The following is an 8,395-nucleotide window of genomic DNA, read 5'->3' as shown; positions in this document are numbered from 1 at the left end:
AATGACTCAGAGAATCTAACCCAAGCTCAAATGAATAGCTCACCCTTGAGCCTGATATGCCGAGACTTGATGGAGCTGGGGGCGATTCAAATTCGTCGGTACACTTGGTGCACTCCATATAAGAAAACAAAGAAAAATACAAATAGGGATCAGTACGAGGCAACATGTACCGAGTAAGTATCACCGGCTAACCCAAAACTGTAACTAATATACAAAGAATAATAGTACAAAATCAACTATAGTACTTAATAGGTGATAAACAACAAACAACATGAACAAGTGTCAATAACATTAAAGTAAGTACATAATTGGTAAACTAATACATAATAAGTCAACTATATCAAGATCACACATTAGGACTCATGCCTCCAAACCAAATCATTTAGGGACTTGAGTTCTTTGAGACTTAGTACCTTCCGTTAATTTAACATGTTTTCCTTTAATATTACCGTGTCGGAACGTGACACTCTGATCTAAGAATAACATATCGAAATGCGACACTCCAATACAAGAATACTGTATCAAAACGTGATACCCCGATCCAATAATACCATTAATTTATCATTTATTATCACCACTTTCAATTCATTGATTATATTTCATCAAGTCTTCTTTATTCAAGGCATCATTTTGATAAGAGGTTCAAGATTATAAATTTCACGGTCTCAGAATTTTAGGCCAATCACAAACCACACAACAAAATCACACAATCCCACAGTCAAGTACATAGAAAACTTCACAATATCATTCAATTCATATCAATCACTATTAATAGTTTAATATAAAATAGCATAAACCATAACCTACCTTTACCGAAAAACCAAGGTCAAACAAGATACTTCTCCAATAATTTTTCTTTCCTCAATGCCTCTGAACCTTCCCAATCTATCAAGTATATATGCATAATTTGTAACTTAACGAGTCTACAAAAAAATCCATGTTACTATATGCCTATCCTAGACTAAAAAATTCAACCAATTCTATAATCAATTTGCTAAAGTTCAAGCCTAAGGGTAAATCTTAATGCCTCCAATTAGCGTAATTTTAATGATATTCAAATAATATGATACACCTTATATTTTATTACCTATCTCAATATATTAAAATACAATTTACAGTGTGAGAACAAACTATTAATATATAATGATGGAAGCCATTGGTTAGGAAACTAGTGGCAGACGAGCTAAAAACAATCACACCATATTAATATACAAATTAATAACCATATAGTCACCGTTCAGTTACATACATATATAATAATATATATAATTAACCCTCATTCCTTTTACTCCATAACTCTCCACTATTCTTTGTCGATAATAGATAAATAATTAATCCTATTTTAACCACGACTATATACAACCCAATTTATGCCCAAATGAAATATAATTATTATAATAATAATTTCTACATATAGACTATTCATCAAGTTCACATATACATATATCTTTTACCTTGATTATCATGTCGTCTCTCTCGAATTTATGCCGCCTTGGGAAGTCTTTCTTCCGGGAGTGTATTTCTTAATATTCCTTGTCAATTCTTCATTTACAAATATTAAACCCTAGTTTTTTAAAAAAATATGGTTCAAGAGGAATAGGATATTAAATAAATTATTATAATTAACCTATTAATTTTATAATTATAGTCACAAATAGTCCAAACTATCCATTTAGAATCTATTGGAAAGTATTTTCTGAAACAAAAAATTCTAGTATTCAAAACAACCGAATGGATCGTTACATTAGATAACAATTTACCCATTGTTCATCCTGGAACGATCAAAAGAAGGAGAGGGTAACAAAGGGTACAAGAATGGACGAAAAAAATTGTGTGAATATCTTTTGTGCATATCATGCTCATGCATCAACCAACCAATGAGAGAACTAAATCTCCTCTCATAATATGTCTCAAATAGGGTCATATCACTACTCAAGTGGAAGCGATTGTTGTATGTAAACTCAACCAACAACAAAATGTATCATCAATAGCCATCAAAGCTAATCGTACACACATATGCAACATGTTCTCAAGGACCTTGACACAACTATCATGTGAAATCTTTTTCACAAAACTACAATAAAATGTTGATTCAATACCGATTCCAATCAAAAGTCAACCTAAACCAACCACCACACGCTCGTAATGCACAAACCATCATACATCTTATCAATATTTAAATCTCACGACATAAACTTTCACGAGCTTAAGTTATAAAAAAGAATGATCTTTAGACATCAGGTACTCATCAAAGGAAAATTAAACTCATATAATTTCAAGAATAAAATGATCTAGTAACCATCCATCGAGCAATACACCTAAGCATACAAAATCTTTAACAACATAGTCAAAATGTTATATTAGTAGCTATTATAGACAAAATTTATGACTCACAAAAACAAACCTAATGACCTCCACATTCAATCACATATAGCCGCAACATAATACTAATGATGAGATAGATCTTAAGTCTATCGAACAACTCTAAATTTTCATGGTAGCCCTCCTATAAATTCTCATTAGCAAAATTGTGTGTGTTGAATCACTAGTATACTTTAACTATCTCAAAGAAAACTAAATCTTCCATAATTGTTATAAATAAGTCTAACCAAGGATGCACCCTAAGATATTTCCATAGTAACCATCAACATGTTCATTCATTTAACTCTATCGCCTTGATTTTCTAGGTACCCACAATCACCAATTTAGTCCCTATTATAATCATACACACTTGGTTTATCGAACCTCCCATCCACTAAAGTCAACACTTTAATACTAACGAAACATTAGAACCACATCAATCATCCCAATCCATCATTAGTATCAAAGTATTATTATAAAATACAAGTTCAAACTATGTCTATCTCTCTTTCTATTTAACCATTTCGTGAAAAGTACGATTCTCAAACAGGGGTAACAACACCAATTTCAAAATTTTTAGTACCTTTTCATCGAGATAAACTATTAAATCACACTCAAAGTCAACTCCACACCACTTCCACATACCATGATTTAGCTACCATTTTAAGTCATTGCATACCTCATGCCAACACTTAGGGAAATTTTTTATCACTCAAATTATTGTGTATACTATAAGCTCATAACCTCTATTCACCATCAAATATCTATGTAACACATCATAACCTTCTATGTTGTCCCATCAACAGAGTAGTATTAATTCAAATCTATATTTGTAATAACCATGTAGAATTATATCTCACCTCGTGCATCATTCTTAACTTATCTATCTCCATTTAAATAATCTAACCCCAAGTAAAATTCTAAATTTTTCATACCTCACTGTTTGTCACCCAAATCAAAATTCAATCTTCATAAAAGTCGATGATGAATTCCTAGTAAGTATCTATTACACTAGTTCACAGCTCAAGTCATATCAAAACTCATAGAAAATAAAAATAAAAATATAATCAATACAACCTTCAACTTGACCCCAAGGGTTTATACGAGAGGTCTTATTCCTTTTACTTTTTCTCAAATCTTCTCATGGTGCAAAATTTTTAATATCGCGACCCTTCAATATATCAGACTTTTTTCTCTCTAACTCGCTTACCGATCTCATTCTTTTACCAACAAACCATGACGTTTTACTTCACACTTTAAATCAAAACTCCAAGGAAAACTCTTCCTTATCTCCTATAACAATCAACGTAACAAACTTTATGACTCAAAATACACACAGATTCTTCCAATTACCCAATACACCACACGATTAATTATTTATTACCTTACTAATTCATACCATGACTAAATCTACTACCATGAATGTCGATTTAAAATAAGGAACTTGAACTTTGATTTCAACCATATAACCAAAATTCCCTTATCTATCAACATTAGCTCATACCTTGAAGATTTTTAGGAATTCATGTATCTTAACTTATCATTGATCGCCTCTTCATAGATTTCACCATATCCTTTGCTAAAAACTCAATAGTACTCATTACTAAACTAAAAATCACAAAAGAACTTATCATTACATTCGAGTTGAATGTATGGACACTCTTTTCTCAAGTCTTTTCAAATCATTTTTGACCAATATGATAAACATGTGACACTGTTATCATAACCAAAGAAAAACTGATGGAATCAGGCGTCACTAAATTCAATTTTCAACTCCTTTGAAGATACCTCTTTACCCCTTACAATTTGAGAAAAAAAATATTTTTGCTCTCACTTCTCTTTAAAGGTTACCCTACATTCCATTAATTTTATTTTATTTTCATTATGACTCTAGCTTCTTATAATTCAATTCGACTGGTGCCCTGACATTTCCTAAAATTTGTCATACAACCACATTACTCACTAAATATTAGAAATCTCAACCTTAGATACTCGCAAAATTGTATCACCATACAAAATTTATTTGACCAACAATTTGTATTCTATAATTTCATCTCTGTCACCATCCATCACTTACTCCTATTACCATCACACTTTGTAAGACCTTTTCATCACCACAAAGTCAATTTTTTTCCTCGACGTGACACCTTAAACTCAGATATAGTAATAAAAATCAAGGGACTAACAAATTATATACACACTTTCTTACTAAAATCTTCAATTTAATTCACCCAAAGTATACTCACTAGGACTTTCTTTCCATATAAGTTTGTCATTCTAGTATCAATCTATCCCTTGAAACTTAATATAAGATCACCGCTCCTCATTCAGAACTCTCAAGATGCATTTCACAACCTAAATGTATCAATACTGTACCAAAAATGCACCACTAAAATTTTCCTTTAAAATAATGTTCAATCCAAGCGCCCGGAGTAATAAAATAGTTGGTTACTCAAATGCGAATGCAACACTGAATCTTATTATCTGACTATGTCATACAACTGGTAACTTCTTAAGTAGTTAGTATTCTCACCTGATAATCGACATATCCATTTTCTTATACCTATAGTATCACACCATGAACGTTCATTATATCCACCATTAGAATACATCATACCCCCGCTAAAAATTTACTCAAATAAAATTTTGCGCATTAAGTGACTACAATACTTCATCAAATATTTTTGATCTCTCATCCAAAGCGATATTCATTATTTCGTAGCTTAAGTCGACAAAAAAAAATATCACACTCTATAACCAAGTAAACACTGATAGCATTAGTATTATTGTAGTAGTCAATCATGACCCTTTTTTATATACACACAACCTATGAAATCATAAAAGAGATTATGCCTCAATTGCCTCAATATAATATCATCATTCGCTATACAACCTATATATGTTAGAAAAACTCTACTAACTGAATTTTCTAAACTAATGATGTTCAGTTTCTATTTTTTCCTGAGGAAACTTCTTGCCTGTGGTCAGATATCTAGATTAAGTAAAAAAAATTACCTTATGGGTTGCAACACATATCTTGCGTTTCTCTATTTTCAGGAAACCATCTCTCTTCCCATCGCACAAAGTTTGGGGTATATAATTGGATGAAAAAGCGAGAAAATGTTGCCTTAAGTCATAAGTAGTGCCTTTACTACTCAACACTCAACATGAGATTGTCGCCACATTTTACGTCTCCGTGAAACTAGTATGTCAAAACTCGGAACAAGCCTCTCCATTATATTCATAAAACTACACAAAATAATGAACAATGAAAGCATAGCCATCTTCACAATCAGCATCCAAAAAAATGAGGCTTTAAATTTTGACTTAATAAAGAAAAACCATGTTGGTCACTAGTCATTACAAATCATGTAGTAATTCGAGAAAATATACCTATTTCCAAGAGCATATTTTTTTCTTTTCGGTGTTGTTATTTCAACTTCTAATACTCTAGTACTAACCATATGTGAAATAGAGGAAGAAGTAAAGATACCAATTTTTATCATGGAGATACCAATTGATATCAAGTAGTAGCACGAAAGAAAGAACAAATAAGTTTTCCTAAAGTCCTATAGTCTCTCGATGAAAAGTAAAGGTGTTCCCATACCGTTCAACAAGACTCAACACTACTCGTCCTTATGTAATGAGATAACTGAACCTAACACTCTGATACCAAGTTTGTCACGACCCAAAACGAGTCGTGAGTGGCACCCACACCTAATCCCCTAGGTGGGAGAACCAACGAATTTAACCCCAACTTAACGACTACAGGCGTAATGCGGAAGCTCAAAAGTTACTAAATATCTTTTCCCAAAACTTGAAAGTCATCACAACAAGAACATCTAATCTCCGATTACTAAGTCTAAGAGTATCAAAGACACCAAAATAAATCAAATAAAGTAATTCGTGTCCGGAAACTAAGGACATCAGGTAATGACTAAGAGAATCCAACCCAAGCGCAAATGAATAGCTCACCCTTAAACCTGATATGCAGAGACTTGATGGAGCTGAGGGCGATTCAAATTCGTCTGTACACTTGCTGCAGTCCATATTAGGAAAACAAAGAAAAATACAAGGCTCAGTACGAGGCAACATGTACTGAGTACATATCACCAGCCAACCCAAAATAGTAACTGATATACAAAGAATAATAGTATAAAATCAACAATTGTACTTAATAGGTGATAAGTAACAAACAACATGAACAAGTGTCAACAACATTAGAGTAAGTACATAATAAGTCAACTATATCAAAATCACATATGAGGACTCATGCCTCCAAAACAAACCATTTTGGGACTTGATTTCTTTGAGATTGAGTACTTCCGTTAATTTAATATTTTTTCCTTTAATACTATCGTGTCCGAACGTGACACTCCGATCCAAGAATATCGTGTCCGAATGTGACACTCCTATCCAAGAATATCGTATCAGAACGTGACACTTCAATCCAACAATAGTGTGTCGGAACGTGACACTCCGATTCAATAATAACAATAATTTATCATTTATTATCACCACTTTCAATCATTGATAATATTTCATCAAGCCTTCTTTATTCAAGGCATCAATTAGATAAGAGGTTCAAGATTATAAATTTCACGGTCTCAAAGACCAATCACAAACCACACAACCAAATCACACAATCTCAGAATCACACAGTCAAGTACATAGAGAACTTCACAATATCATTCAATACATATCAATCACTATTAAGTGTTAACTATCAAATAGCATAAACCATAACCTACCTCCACCAAAGAACCAACGTCAAACAAGCTACTTCTCCAATACTTTTCCTTTCCTCACTGCCTCTGAACCTTTCCAATCTATCAAGTATATATGCATAATTTGTAAGTTAACGAGTATATAAAAATTCCATATTACTATATGTCTATCGTAGACCCAAAAATTAATCCGATTCTATAATCCATTTGCTAAAGTTCAAGCCTAAGCGTAAACCTTAATCCCTCCAATTAGAGTAACTTTAAGGATATTCAAATAAAACAACACACCTGATATTTTATTACCTATCTCAATATATAAAAATACAATCTACAGTATGAGAATAAACTATTAATATATAATAATGGAAGCCACTGGTTAGGAAACCAGTGGCAGACGAACTAACAACTATCCCACCATATTAATATACAAATCAGTAGCCATATAGTCACCGTTTCAGTTATATACATACATACATATATATATATATATATATAAAATTAAACCTCATTCCTTTTACTCCATAACTCTCCACTATTCTTTGTCCACAATAAATAAATAATCATATATTAACCACGACTATATATAACCCAATTATGCACAAATAAAATATAATTACTATAATAATAATTTCTACATGTATAATATTCATCAAATGCACATATACATACATATTTTACCTTGATTATCATGTCGTCTCTCTCGAGATTGTGTGTCACGATCCAAAAATAGGCGTGATGACACTCGTCTTATTCCACCAAGACAAGTCAGCCTAACCCAATAATTTTGATAAAATGCAGAATTAAAACCAAAGTCTTATAACAGTTACTAATACGGAAACAATTCTCTCAATTCCCAAAACCTGGTAATCACGTGCACAAGCCTCTAATGTTAATATGAGAATTGAAATAAAAATACGAGTTTAACATGAAGTTGCTTTTCAAGTAAAAACAAAGTCATAAACTGGAGCAGGAAGTTCGCTGAGTTGACAAGCAGCTACCTCACAATCCTCCACAAGATGTCTCGGAAACAAAGAGCATGGAAGGTATCATGAAAATTCGGGCTCGTAACCTACAAAAATTTGTAGAAGCAAGGGGTGAGTACAAAAACACGCGGTACCCAGCAAGCAAATCTCTAAACACAAGTTAAGGGAATGAAATACGGGTACTCTTTACACAATATCTAAACCTCCACACTAAAAACAACTCATAGTTTACCAAACACACAACTCAATAACCACACTATTAATTTATATATTTTCAATATTCAACAGTCACAATTTTCACAGAGAAACACTAACAAGATCAGC

This window comes from Solanum lycopersicum, chromosome 1, assembly GCF_036512215.1.
Source record: "Solanum lycopersicum chromosome 1, SLM_r2.1".
NCBI classification, from domain to species: Eukaryota; Viridiplantae; Streptophyta; class Magnoliopsida; order Solanales; family Solanaceae; genus Solanum; species Solanum lycopersicum.
Note: the sequence above shows the minus strand (reverse complement) of the source record.